The following is a 15,367-nucleotide window of genomic DNA, read 5'->3' as shown; positions in this document are numbered from 1 at the left end:
AATACGTTCATCTTCACTTATGATTAAAAAAAAAGGTAAAATTTCCTATTTATCTGCAAGTGCACACTGCTAGGCGAATGGCAGATAGGAAAATCTCCATCAGAGGCTGCTAACTAAATAGTCATTTCAAATGACAAGTCTGTATTTCTTTGTTTTAAAGAGAAAAAAAAAAGAAAATTGGAGAGAAAGAATCCTAGATATTAAAAAAAAAAAAAAGACAAAGGAAGGAAAAAGAAGTCAGGAAGAAAAGATTAATTAAGGGAGAAATGAAAAAGAGGTTCAAAAGAAAAGAAAGGGCTTATGAATTGGAAGGACCTTTAGAAAGAGTGAGAGAGTATCCAATTCAAACGTGTTATCACTCATGCATTTATCAGTCACATATTTACTCAGCACTGCATCTGAATGTGCCAAGAACTATGCTGGGGACACAAAGACCGAATCTGTCTTCCCAAGGTTCACAGTGCAGCAGATAAGATGAAAAAAAAAAACCTGTTTTCCCTGTTTCACAGTCAATTCTCAGTTTCCTATGCAACCACCTCTCAAATGACGTATTCAGATGGACTAAAAGTAACGCAGCCAACATACATAGGGATGACAGACGGGATGAGAAGAGAAGAGATAAAAGTACAATGGAAAGTCAGCAATAGAAAAGTCAAATTCAACAATGTATCAGAAAATACTATTCTATCTCATGTTTTGTCAACAAAACAATCCTACTTAAAACTTATAGTACCATTTATAAATAAGTGAAATTTTTTAAGGTACAGAGAAGGAAGGAATTAATCATGCTTGGTGGAGGTCTTCATGAAATTAGCCAATGGAGGTTTCAGACAAGAGGAGACGATAACAACTCTTTTTAAGTATAAGATTCCCAGGTGTACCAGAAGGAAAAGGACATTCTAAAGACAAAAGAGTAATGCACAGGCTTGGGAGAATACAAAGATGTTGTATTCAGGAAGTATAAAAATCAACAAATTTGAATGAAACCTAAAGCATATCATGGGGCACTGTGTGGCACATTTAATTAAGCATATGAATCTTGGTTCCAGCTCAGGTCATGATGTCAGGGTCCTGAGATGGAGCCCCAAATTTAGCTCCTGCTGAAAATTGTCTCACCTTCTCTCTGCTCCTTCCCTCTGCACTCCTGTGTCTTCTCTCTCTCTCTCTCAAATACATTTTTTAAAACAGATAAAACACATCAGGTGCAAAACTTTGGTGACAGGTGACACTGCCAAGAAACTGGCCACATTTGGCACTATCTGCACAGGAATTTATGTATTGCTCAGAAGGCAACAGAGGGCTATTCAAGCAAAGCGTGATATTAACTCTCTTCAAACCTTGGTTTTCTCTTTTATAAAATAAAGATAAAAGACAATTTTTTAAAAAACTGATATTATATACTGGATTCCCTATTTTTGCTGATGAATAAAAGGATGAGGATGTAAGGTAGTTATACTTGACCTGGCCAATTAAAGGGAACTTGGTTTCTTCCTGTTTCAGACAAACTTTTTCAGATTGACTTTTTCATTCACTTCAAAGCTCAAAGTCAACACCTGGAGTGCTTGCTCCCTTCTCGAAGCATCTTCTCTCCCTTTTCTCTTTCTGAAGATGCTTTGGGTACAGAGAGGAGTTCTCATCTGCTCTTAAAGAACTAGGCAGTGGGCTCCCAGGTGCACATGTCATCTGTATTTGTGGGGACTAATGAAGTCTTTTGTTCTTGAACTTTGGAACTCAGGATCCCTTTCATATTAAAAGCTGAGAAACCCCAAAAGTTTGCGGGGTTATGTGGAATGTACTGTTTATGTGGGTTATATTGCTTATATGCTCATATGGGTCATCTCTTGATTATTTACCGTAAGTCAGAACAGAAAAACAAGTTAACTGCACATTGATTTCAAAATAAAAGTCCACTGCATTTTAACACAAATCATTTTCTCATGAAAAACAAGTACTGCCCCCCCCAAAATAATGAGTGATAAGGGTGGAACTGCCTCACATTTTGCAAAGCTCTTTAATGTCTAGACATCTGGATCCATAGAATATAGTTAGAGTTTCATAAATACCTGTGTATTCAATCTGGTGATACGTTTTAGTTGAAATATTTAAAGAAAACCCAGCCTTGTACACTTATTTTGCTGGAAAAGGAAGGAATATTCTAACAGTATTTTCACAAAATTATGGTTACTCTTTTTTTAATATTACAACAAGACCCAACTCAATGAGTAAGAGCATCTTAAAAATAAATATTACCCGAGTAATCTGGAAGCTTATCAATGAATTCATTTGCACTCCCTTTGTACTCAAGTTTACCTTTCAATTTGCACAGGTCTTCTATTCATGCATAATTTTGTAACATCTCTTGGAAAATATTGGTTGAATAAGTTATGTAAATACTCTCTATGTTGACGCATTTCATTATACAACATCAAAAAATTATTCATTAATATCACGGCTGATCTTATGAGAAATATCAGTCAAGGTAGCAATTAAGTTTTTCACACGTATCAGTTTTCTGCTGTTGCCATAAATCACCACTTGCTTATGATCTCAGAGTATGTTTTCAGAACTCCAGATGGACCTAGATAGTTTTTCTACTCTGAATCTTGCAAGGGTACAATCAAGATACTGACCAGCAAAAAAAAAAAAAAAAAAAAAAAAAAGATACTGACCAGCCTAGTCTCTTATCTAGAGGCCAGAGGGAGAATGTTTCTAGGATCATTCGGGTTGCCACAAGAATTTGATTCCACGTGGCTGTAGGTCTCTGGTTCCTGGTTCCTCATATAGTGTCAGCCAGGAAGGCTCTCAGCTCCCTAAGGAGCCCTGCATTTCTAGCCATGATGCTCTCTATCCACAAACATGCAACAGCATGTTACACACTCATACTTTGAAGCTCTCTGACCTCCTCTTCTGTAACGTCTCTTTTGCTTTTAGATAGAGAAAGTACCCTGCTTAAAAGGCTTATGTGGGGCGCCTGGGTGGCTCAGTGGGTTGAGCCGCTGCCTTCGGCTCAGGTCATGATCTCAGGGTCCGGGGATCGAGTCCCGCATCGGGCTGTCTGCTCAGCAAGAAGCCTGCTTCCCTCTCTCTCTCTGCCTGCCTCTCTGTCTGCTTGTGATCTCTCTCTGTCAAATAAATAAAATAAAATCTTTAAAAAAAATAAATAAATAAAAAAGGCTTATGTGATTTGCCCCACCAGGAAAATCCAGGATAATCTCTCTCATTTAAGGTGAGTAACCTTAATTGTATTTCCAAAGGTCATTTTGTCATGTAACTTCAAGTATCCTGGAGTTGAGGGCATGGACCTTTTAAGGTGAAGGGGTATTATTTAGTCTACCTCGCCAAATTTCTAGTTTTTCCTTGAAAACTCTTATTTTGCTACCAAAAACAAAGACACTGTTTTTTTTTCTTGAAATGACAAGCAGTCTTTGTTCATATTCAAGCCAAGTTTAAATAATCATCCTTTCTCTGTAGTTGTTCTTTTAAATAAAAACAGTGATCCTGGGGGATTAAAAAAAAAAAAAAAGAGCTAGTTTAGCTCACAATTCAAAAAAGCACCCAAGTGGTTTTCCTGGACACAACCATCCTAACTTATTACATGGAATTTTTGCATATTTTCCATTTTGTCACACAGAATAATAAAATAGATGTATACTCAAGGATTGAGATATAAAAAATCAGCAATTTTTACTACTTCGTCAAGGATGTTCTTTTTTTTTTTTTACAGATTTTATTTAGTTATTTGACAGACAAAGATCACAAGTAGGCAGAGAGGCAGGCAGAGAGAGAGAGGAGGAAGCAGGCTCCCTGCTGAGCAGAGAGCCCGACGTGGGGCTCGATCCCAGGACCCTGAGACCATGACCTGAGCCGAAGGCAGAGGCTTAACCCACTGAGCCACCTAGGCGCCCCCATCAAGGACGTTCTTAAGTAACATTGCCAGTTTTTAAATTCAAGTGCATGACCAGCAAAGCATACAATGACTTCTGTGACTTGGTGTCACTGCTTTGATTCATGCTAATGCACCAGGAGTTTTGGCCAATATTGCTTGTGTACCATCTATGCAAACATCAAAAAATATCTTACAATTATATAAAAATAGATTTGACTTTGCAAATTGCCTAAAACAATCTCAGGGACTCCCGGGTCTGCAAAACGTACTTTGATAAACACTAAACCCCAAAACTCATTTTTTTTTTTCGACAAACTATATGTTTGGCTTTGGTACAAAATTGACCCTGAAATGTAAGTAACTTAATATGTTAAAGGCAATTTTCACTCATAAAATATCCATTCCTGGCAGGGGTGCTTCACCAGGAGAGAGCTCTTTTCCATATAGTGATGAAATGTTCTTGGACTCTCTTTGAATTATCTATTGTATTGTTGTTCTGTTTTTTAAGGCTCTTTGCACTAACTGGGCTCTGTTGGAGGCTTCTCACTTGAGGTTTCCCATATAAAGGCAGAAAGAAACTGGCCAAAGCTGCAGGTATCTCTAAGCGATCAACTGAGCGAGACAACCAGCACGGCTCCCTCATACCATAGGACAAAGGCTCTTGGAAGCTTGACTGGGGCTACTGAGTGCTTATATTTAGCTTTCTTTTATGGCTAAGCATCTCATGACATTGAGTTTGGAGATTCCCAGATGGCTGTCCCCAGAATAAGTGTTTCAAGAAACAGTAAGAAAAATTTGCCTGCCCCTTGAAGCCTGGATATGAAGACTGACACATTACTTACACCATGTTAGGAGGCCCAAAGCACTCACAGAATCTGACCTGATTCAACGGGGAGAAAGATATAATCAGGAAATTTGTGGTCACCTTTCCCCCTTTAGCGCTTGATCGAATCCTGAGAAATACTACGATCTACCACATTGTTTTGAATATACGCACTTGGGGGTAGTAGCCATGGTCTGGTCCCTGGTTCACCCTATTGCTAAACTTGTCTATCAGAGCATCCAACTTAAATCTGCTTTTGAAGTTTATGGTCCCTGTTGGATTTCACTATTACGAACCCTTAAAGCTCCCATGTTTAAAACATCGGGTCTCTTCCTAATGACTGCTTTTTCAGCATCTTTTCTTCCTGTGTCCAGGATATTAGGATACCTCTAGATCTCCTACAGGCCTAACAGCAGCTAAATAAAATTTAACACATTTACACAGTTTATGATAAGGTTCTTCTTTAATGGGTTATACTTTTGGGGGGCAACATACGGGGAAGAGCAAAACAACTCCCACTCTCCAGGAACCTTCTCCTGCAAGCCTCACCAGGTATTTCTATTACCCCTACCCTTGTAATTTGACCTGAGAGTTTGGAGAAGTTCAAGGGCACTCATGTCCAGCCACTTGAATTTCTATTTTTCTTTGGCTTTACCTCTCAGTGACAACAGGTCTTTCTACTTCCCTCTTGTCTTAAAATAATATCCCTTAAGTCCATTCCCTTCTGCAATCCAATTTCACCACAACTAGTTCTCCATTGGTGATAGGAAATACTTATAATTTAGAAGGGGGAAAAAATTTCTTTCTCAATGAAGTCTAGGTTTCAAGGATATTTTTTCACTATGGCACAATTCAGGAATGCCCTATTTGTTCTACTTCATAAACTATAGCATGCAAGCCAAATCCAGTCTGTGCACCAAACTGAATCAGTTTTTGAATGGTCCATAAGCTAAGAATAGATTTTATATTTTTTTAAAGGTTGTTTTTTTTTTTATTTATTTGAGAGATGTCTCTCTCAAGCACACAAGGAACAGGGAGAGGGGCAGAGGGAGAGGCAGACTCCCTGCTGAGCAAGGAGCCGGATCTGGGGCTCAGTCCAGGACGCTTAACCCATTGAGCCACCCAGGAGTCCCAGATTTTAGATTTTAAAAGTACTGTTAAAAAAAATACACACACATGATCAAAGAAACAAGCACACAAACAAAGCACAACAAAGAAGAATATGAGACAGACATGGTGTTTGATTCACAGGGCTTATAATATTCATTACAGTACTTCACTGAAAAAGGTTTGACAATCCCTGTTCTGTATGGCATCTTCTCTCCTCCAGAACTGATAATTGCCTTTGCTGAAGTGCTTGGAGAGACACAGTGAAGCTTGGTATCTCAATTTCACTAAATCAGTTTAACTTTTTCTTAAAAAAAAAATTCTCATTTTTTGCATAGGATCTATTTAGATATCTGATATTCATTGAGTGTTCAGTAAATTCTTATTCCTATCCAGCCCTCTTCTCCTCAATCAAGATGTTGAGACAAGAATATATGTGATTTAACTAATTAGAGAGATGAAAACACTGATGTATTAGAAGCTTATTGTATTTAACTGTTTAAATGGACCCATTTAAAAGGAGAAAATGATAAATTTGTTTAGAGACAAGTTAAGCTTGATGTCCCTTCTAATGACTTCTAAGGGAATCATTTTAAAACTGTGGATGCATTTGGGGATGGTATGTGCTATGGTGAGTGCTGTGAAATATGTAAGCCTGATGATTCACAGACTTGTACCCCTGGGGCAAATAATACATTATATGTTAATATAAAAATTTTTTTAAATTAAAAAAATATGGATGCAATTTGAAGAAAAGATTGGATGCTAAACAGATCAAAGTGCTTCTCATTCGGGCAAATATATGACAAGAAGAACCATGAGAGTAGAGGAGTCAAATCACTAAAAAGGAAATCAGGAATAATAAGTGAAAATACTGGAGGCTAGTATTACTGGTCCAGACTAGCAGTATAGGAGACTACAAACATATTTAAGAGTCAGAGAAAGGCCAGTGAGTGATGGAGCAATAGAACCAAGTACAGCTCTCTCGGGATGCCAAGGAAATAATTAATGAAGAAAGTGATACCCAAAGAATTTAAGCAATTTCCCCAAGACTCCCCAGCTAGATTTTGCAGAATTAATATTACAAATATCAAACCTAATGCCTCCCACTACTAAATGCTTGACACACCTTTCTCCCAAACCAACTTGTATTAGTTTCCCATTTCTACTTTAACAAATTACATTTGACCCTTCAACAACACAGGTTTGAACAACGTAGGTTCACTTATATGTGGATTTTTTCCCCAATAAGTACATTGGAAACATTTTTGGAGATTTCTGACAATTTTAAACAACTGGCAGACAAACCATGTAGCCCAAAAATACGAAAAAAAAAAAATAAGAGAAAGTTAAATATATGTAGATAGCAGTGTATTTTATCATTAACTACCATGCAATATGCACAAATCAATTATAAAAAGCTAAAATGTATCCCAAGTTAGGCACACAAACCAAAATGCAGTTGAGAGAAATGTAAACACAGGTTAAACCTGCAATATTAAATCAGAACTGCATAAAATTAATTCTAGTACATACTGTGTTACTGTAATAATTTTGTAGCCTCTTCCATTGCTGTTGCAGTGAGTTCAAGTGTTGGGAATATCTCCTTTAAATATGTGTGATGCTAATCATCTCCCTGGGAGGAGTCTCTCCAAAAAATTGCTCATCACAGTAAAAAGGGATCTCTCGAAGTTGTATTAGTTTTTAAATTTGGGCAAAGTCAAAAAGTTGGTTGCAGATTTTCGACAGTGTGGAGGTCAGAACCTCTAACCTCCAAGTTGTTCAAAATCAACTGTAAATATATTTTCTTACGATCCTGGAGACCAGAAGTCTGTAATAGGTCTCACTGGACTAAATTCAGGGTGTCAGGAGGAGGGGTTCATTTCAAGGCTCTGAGGGAAAACCTGTTTCCCGGCCTTTTCTAGCTTCTAGAGACTGTCTACAGTCTTTACCTCATAGTGACATTCCATTCTCAAAGCCAGCAATGGTCGATTGAGTCTGTCTCCAAGGGTATCACTCTACTCTGGCTGATACTTTAACTTTTGCTTCCCCCTTCCACATTTGATGGAGATATGTAATTAGATTTGACCCACACAGAATATCCAAAATAATCTCCCTATTTGAAGGTCAGTCAATTAGCAACCGAAATTGCATTTGCAACCAAATCCCCCTTTGCCATGTAAACTAACATATTCATAGGTTCCTGGGATAAGGATATAGAAGTCTTTGGGGGCCCTTGTTACTACCACACTATTGTAATTCAAATTGCTTCCCACCCCTTAAGAATCCCATCTCAAAAGTGAGAGTTACTTCTGTTTTCAGTCAGTTGCTAAATTATGACAAGGCTTCTTTCATTCATTTAGGCATCATTTAAGTACATATAGAGTGACATCAGGGTTCAGGGTAATATTTTTGAGGAATAAACTACAGTGCTTATCTTCAAGAAGCTAAAGCCTGCTGATTCAATTTGATATACTTCTTGTTTTTCTTCCTTTTTCTTTATCATTATGCCTGAATTAAAGTAACATTTCACTCTTTCTCTTCTTTTATTCCCTCTTCCTTCACATGTAGAAGCTGAATTTATGTGAATATTCAGCCCGTGTCTCAGGTTTTTAAGTACCTGCTCCTTTATTTCAGCATTCACGTGTTCTCTTATAAAGGGTATATCCATATGTGCAGACTGCTCATGAGATGTCTGGTCTAAAAGAGACCTTTCAGCTTTCTAGCCGTTATTCTCTCCAATGTGGATAAGAACTCAAATGCATCTTCTTTCTCTTACTGTTTCCTACATCCAAATACCTTTCCTGGCATCTCGTTCCTGATCTACAAGCAACCCATATAGATGATAACACGGCTTCATTTTGCTACTTCCCTGTTCAAAAGTACTTCACTTATCAAACATATCCAACACCAGTCTTGTAAGTCCAAGCCCACACTCTACTATTGGGACCGCTTCGCCTATGAATTATCTCCATGATTGTGACGGCGTCTCCTCCTACTGCGGGCAATCTGTCCTTTACCTTCTGATCATATCATCCCCATTCCAACATTGAAGCCACATGTTCCTGCACCTACTCCTTCCTGGAGTACTTCTCCCCTTCTGCTCCTTTGTACAATCATTTTTATACCTTATACCTGGGGTTCTTCTGCAAACCCTCCTTCAATATCTTTCACCTGATGATGCAGTTTTTCACTTTTTGACCTCACTTTTTGACCTCCCATAGAAAGGACTATCATTTTCATGCAGCCTACTACAAGACAACCCTAGTCAAAAAACACAGAAACCCTAAATTTTAAAGCAGCTTGTCAGTGGCCAGTGGTTAAAAGAGCAGGGAAGGAGAGGAAGACATTGTGACATTACCCATAAACCACCAATAAACATCACAACCCAATTGTAGAAAACTGAAAAAAAAATCAGATAATCTGATAATTAATAATATATAAATAATGTATTTGGAATGCTATTCCCTATATTTATTCCTCTCGTCATTAAGCACCTATAAACTTAGGCATACCAACAATGTATTTCACTTTTCCAAAGTAAGTCATGCCTTTTACCTGTATGCTAAACTTGAACTTTCACACATGTTGGGCATGTATTGAGAATCATATGTTCAACTTAGTTGGACAGAACTGAACATTTTATTGAGAGTTTTAGAAGCTTAGTACCTCATGACATAACAATTTTTTAAAATAATGCAAAATTCATACTTTAGCCAAATCACAGCCAAACCATGTTTATGTCCAAAAACATTTTTACTGATGAGTCAATTCCTAGCCAAAGTGAATTTATATCCCAAAGTACTTTCCACTGATGAGACAGTTAAATATTGTAATGAAATTTTGCCACCTTAGTAAAACAAAACAAAGACAGTAATAAATACAAAGAAAACAAATTGAATTAAAAAGCCAATGCCTACTTTAAAAAACTGACAAGCAAGAAAGCAAGCAAAAGTATCAACTCCAAGAACTAAAGTGTACAGAACAAGTGAGCCATTCAATTTTCTTTATGGCTCTGTGGTCTGGTTTGACCCACTGATGTCATGCTTCACTTCTTGAAGAAGTCAGTCACCATCACATCTGCTTAATTCTCATCATCAAATGACTTCACAATACTTCCAATCCTAAGGTCTTAGCCTATTGATTATCTTCCTGAATTCTAATCTTAAAGTAATGTCATAAATGCATTCCACCCAAAAGAGAAAGCATGCAAGGAGACAAAGGTTCTCTTGAAGATTAGACTTCATGGCTGTCCTCTTACTTCTCCTAAGTATCAACAGTGGTAGCATTTTAAAAGTATTTGAGGACTTGATCTGGAATAATGCAATCTCTCTATAATAATAATAATAATAATAATAATTATTATTATTGTATGTCTCAACATGTAAGCAGAATAAAAAATGCCACAGTGCTCCATATTGCACAGTACTGCTGAGTCACTGAGGAGGTGACAGGACACTGCTGTAAGCAACAACATGTTTGTCACTCCAAAATTTAAAGCAAAATAAAGCAAAGAACAAAAAACCAAAAGGGAGCTATTGTACATGGAATCACTCTGCTGGTAAGAGGTTGCAAATGAAGCACAAAGGTGAGAGGCACCAGCGAGGCTTGAGATACAAAGGGTGATACTTCTACAATTCTTCACACCACACAAAAATTACTGCACATAGAGATGGATTGTGTGCCAGACAATTAGAACAGGAATTCATAAAGTATTGTGTGAATATCACTGTCTTGTATGAATGTATTGTATCTCATAAATCACACTATTTGAGATGTACTAAAATAAAATGCAAAAACATGACAATTAAATGTTGCCCTTCTAAACACTTTTTTAAAATTTTAATACATGGAAAATTCTTCTGTTGGTGAAGCACATGCTCCTTTGAAAATGCTTTCATATTCCTTTTGTTTTCTTTTTCTATTTTTTATTTCTTTTTTTTTATTATGTTCAGTTAGCCAGCATATGCATGCATATATATATATATATATATATATATATATATACACATACATATACATATACATATATAAATATATATATATATTTTTCCCCCCTATCTACTAGGGAACATCTCATTGGGAGATGCCCAATTCTCACAACTGGTGGTCAGATTGTCCTGTAGACATTTTCTTTAGAGAATCTTCCTACCACTCTCCTTTAATTCCTCTTCCAAAATTCAAAAGGTCTTAGAGAAAGAAAAAGGTTACAAAAAGACAGTTCTTAAGGCTAAGTATATAAAAGTGGTTGCTTTATTTAAACACAATAATTAATACATCTAACGTCTAACAAAAATCAGAAACCAGCCTACCTTGGAAGTTCTTTGTGTGTAAAGCACTATGACTATGGGAGTAGTTTTTAGCCTTTCTTCATCCAGCCTCCTATGTATCCATAACCAAAATGGAATATTAATAGAGAAAATGAGGTTTGACAGTGATCATTGGAAAAGGTAGGAGAGATCAAAGCTAGTATCTAGGAATCATCTCCAACAAACCTGCACTATGCTGGTGGACTCCAACAGCACTGGGCCAGATGCTTCCACTGTATGAGGGCCATGATCATTGGGAAGTGATTGCCATTTAATCTGAGGCCATACATGTTATGGGACCATGAAAGAAAAATGATAGTAACTTTTCCATTTTTGTATTTTCTGCTAAGATAAACTGTCTTGCTTTCTTGGTGTAGCCAAGTGCCCACAGTGCTAGGTGTACCTGACCCCATCTAGGTGAACTAAGGTGAAATCAATGACAAGTGATATGAAAGAGTATTTAAAATGTGAGAAAGTATTGATATATTAATCCAAGGAATAAAAATGTAGCTAGAAGGCTTGCTTGGCTGTCTCTTAACTTTTAAGAGAAGTTAAAAGTGAGGGAAAAATATTGTTTTGCAGTTACACTTCAAAGAAAAGATAGTTTTAGACCTTAAAGGCTCGGTGAACTTTGTTTCATTCCTTTTGTTCTCTATTTGTTACTACTAGTGAACACCATCGAAAAGGAAACAAAAACACCCTCAAAATTATGTTCATTCTTAGTTTCTATATGGGAAGAAAATTTTCTATCATTAGATTTTAGACAGCTATGACAAAAAAAACAGCTGGTGTTTTCTACAGCGGGAGCAATTCCTGTGGTGGTCAACAAGTGGGACTAAGAAACACCCCAGGAAGCCACCCCTAAACCCATAAGTAATTCCACAGGAGAGTTTTCCAGAAGACCCCTCTTTAGTAAATCCAGACATATCTCAATACAGCTTTAAGTGGGGAGTGTAGTGAAGATCACAAGAGGACAGATAAGCGTCAAGTCTCACATGGGGCTGGCACCTCCCCACATCCTCCTGGGAATGGTCAACTCTTAAGGAGCTGCCCAGTCAGTGAAAACCAAACTCTATCCAAACCACATTTTCAAATTCTATTGCAAGATCTCAACCTGAAACTAATAAACCATAACTTCTGGGGAAAAGACTCAGTAATCTCTACGTTTTAAAGGACCCCCAGTGATCCTGGTAATCAGCTAGTTTAGGAACTATTATTTTAAAGATAATTAACTCTTGATTACTTAGACTAGTGTGAATTTTTTGCAAGCACTGAGAAGGATTGACTAGATTCATACAATTTTATGTTTTTGAATGTTTAATAGAATTCAGTAGTGAAGCCAACAGGTCCTAGGCTTTTCTTTAATGGGAGATTTTTTGAATAGTGATTCAATCTCCATACCAGTTATGGATCCACTTAGGCATTCCCTATCTTCATGACTTTGTGCTGGTACACTGTATAATTCTAGAAATCTATCCATTTGTTCTGGATTAGCCAAAACAGTTCCTTAGCCTATAATTTCTTATAAACCTTCTGATTTCTGCATTATCAGTTGTAATGTTCTTTAATTTCTGATTTATTTAAGTCTTCTCTTCATGTCACTTAGTTTAGGCTAGGGTTTGTCAATCTTGTCTTTTCAAAAAAATAATTGATTTTTTTCTGTTGTTTTTCTATTTTCTATTTCATTTATTTTTGCCCTTATTTTTATTTTCTCCCTTCCACTAACTTTGGGCTTGGTTTATTAATCCTTTTCTACCTTCTTCAAGTGTAAAGTTAGGCTGTTTATTTGAGATCGGTCTTCTTTATTTTTTTTTAAAGATTTTATTTATTTGACACACAGAGATAGAGAGAGACAGCTAGAGAGGGAACATAAGCAGGGGGAATGGGAGAGGGAGTAACAGGCTTCCCGCTGAGTAGGGAGCCTGACTTGGGATCCTGACTTGAGCTGAAGGCAGACGCTTATTGACTGAGCCACCCAGGCACCCTTGAGATCTTCTCTAAAGTACTCATTTGTCACTTTGAATGTCCCTCTGTATACTGATTTTGCTGCATCCAGTAAGTTTTAGTATCTTTATTCATTTTCATTGTCCTCAGGTATTTTGCAATTTCCTTTTTAATAATTTTTTTCCTTTGACCCAATAACTGTTCAAGAATATATTGTCTCATTTCCACATTTTTGTGAATTTTCCAGATTTCCTTCTGCTCTTGATTTGTTATTGTATTCCATTGTGGTCAAAAAAGACAGATGTTGGTACGCCTGGGTGGCTCAGTTGGTTAAGCAGCTGCCTTCGGCTCAGGTCATGATCCCAGCGTCCTGGGATCGAGTCCCACATCGGGCTCCTTGCTCATCAGGGAGCCTGCTTCTCCCTCTGCCTCTGCCTGCCATTCTGTCTGCCTGTGCTTGCTCTCTCTCCCTCTCTCTCTCTGACAAATAAATAAATAAAAATCTTAAAAAAAAAAAAAGACAGATGTTATAACTTTAATCTTAAATTCATTGAGATTTGTTTTGTGAAGTAACAGGTGATCTTCCCCAGAGGAAGAATCATGTGCACTTCAAAAGAATGCGTATTCTGTGGCTTTAGGTTGAAATGTTCTTTATATGTCTTTAGTTCCATTTTTGGTAGCTCACTCTACGGTGAGCCATGAAGGGAAGTTATGGAATCTTCCAGCCCAACCTATTATCTGTGTTCTCCCCTAAGATGCTACACTGTAATGGACCCATCAAGTGCCAAGACTGGCAGAACTGACATCAATCCTCTGCAGAGCCCCCCTTGGAAAAGCTGGGGAACCAGAGATGCAAAGCAATGCTAACCCTCCTCTGGGAGAAACTAGGAGCCACAAGGTCTCCTTCTGATCCTGTGGCCTTTACCTCAGTAAGTGACTGCTAAGAGAGTGCCCATAGCTCCTTACTAGCTTCGGTAAGTCTGGTTTTGTGTATTTCCAGAGTGTAAGACTCCTTCATTTACTTTCCAGATTTCTCAAAGGGATTTTGTCTGCTTAATTAGTGTCTGTGGGTATAAGGATGGCCTGGGGGCTAACTACTTTGTCATTCTGTTGATGTTACTGGATCTAATTAGTTGTTATGTATTTCAATGCCAACAACTTTGAATTGGGATCCATGTTTATGAACATAAACCTGAGACCTTTTTTGTTTTGTCTTGTTTTCTCATCAAGGAGGAGGAGGTAGCTTCTACATAGCAAAGGAAACAATCAGCGAAACAATCAGCAAAACTAAAAGACAGCCTAGTGAATATAAGATATTTGCAAATAACCTAGCTGATAAAGAGTTAGTATCCAAAATATAAAAAGAACTTTTATAAAACTCCATATGCCATACGTGAATAATACAGTTAAAAATGGGCAGACGACATGGATAGACATTTTTCCAAAGAAGACATACAGATGGTCAACACACACATGAAAAGATGCTTAACCTCACTTTTTATCAGGGAAACACAAATCAAAACTACAATGAGATATCACTGCACAGCCATGACAATGGCTAAAATCAACAACACAAGAAAACAACAGGTATTGGTGACACTGCAGGGAAAGGGGAAACCTCTTGCGCTATTGGTGGGAATGCAAGTTGGTTCAGCCACTCTGGAAAACAGTACAGAGGTAGAAAGAAAGAAAGAAAGAAAGAAAAGAGAGAAAAAGAAAGAAAGAAAGAGAAAGAAAGAAAGAAGAAAGAAAAGAGAATATAGTATGGATTTTCCTCAGAAAGTTCAAAATAGGGTGCCTGGGCGGCTCAGTCGGTTAAGCGTCTGCCTTCAGCTCAGATCATGTTCTTGGAGTCTTGGAATCCAGGCCTGCTTTGGGCTCCCTGTTCAGTGGGGCGTCTGTTTCTACCCTTCTCCCTGTTCATGCTCTCACACTTTCTCTCTTTTGAATAAATAAATAAAATATTTTTGTAAAACAAATTAAAAATAGGACTACCCCCCCACGATCCAGCAATCACACTACTATGAATTTACCCAAAGAATACAAAAATATTAATGCAAAGGGATAAATGCACCCAATGTTTATAGCAGTATTATCTACAATAGCCAAATTATGGAAACAGCCTAAGTGTCTAACTAAAGAATGAATCAGGAAGTAGTGGTTCATATATGCAAACGAATATTACTCAACCATAAAAATAGTGAAATCTTGCCATTTAAAACAACATGGATGGAGCTAGAGAATATTATGCTGAGTAGTAGGTTAGTCAAAGAAAAACAAATACCATATGACTTCATT

General features: G+C 37.4%; 2 long non-coding RNA genes across 2 annotated transcripts in view; both read left to right on the top strand.

Moving 5' to 3' along the window:
* Positions 1–2,962, top strand: part of LOC125100577 (uncharacterized) — a 118,163-nt gene extending 115,201 nt beyond the window's left edge. The window contains exon 3 of the long non-coding RNA XR_007127600.1: positions 2,932–2,962. This is a non-coding gene — a long non-coding RNA (uncharacterized LOC125100577). The remainder of the gene's footprint in view (positions 1–2,931) is intronic.
* Positions 2,963–3,169: 207 nt separating this feature from the next.
* Positions 3,170–14,363, top strand: LOC125100576 (uncharacterized). Its single transcript, XR_007127599.1, has 3 exons — positions 3,170–3,226; positions 13,825–13,998; positions 14,099–14,363. It is a non-coding gene; the product is annotated as an uncharacterized LOC125100576 (long non-coding RNA).
* The last annotated feature ends 1,004 nt before the right edge of the window (positions 14,364–15,367 follow it).

Source organism: Lutra lutra, chromosome 5 (assembly GCF_902655055.1).
Source record: "Lutra lutra chromosome 5, mLutLut1.2, whole genome shotgun sequence".
Lineage (NCBI taxonomy): Eukaryota > Metazoa > Chordata > Mammalia > Carnivora > Mustelidae > Lutra > Lutra lutra.
Note: the sequence above shows the minus strand (reverse complement) of the source record. Positions and strands in the feature narration are given on the sequence as shown.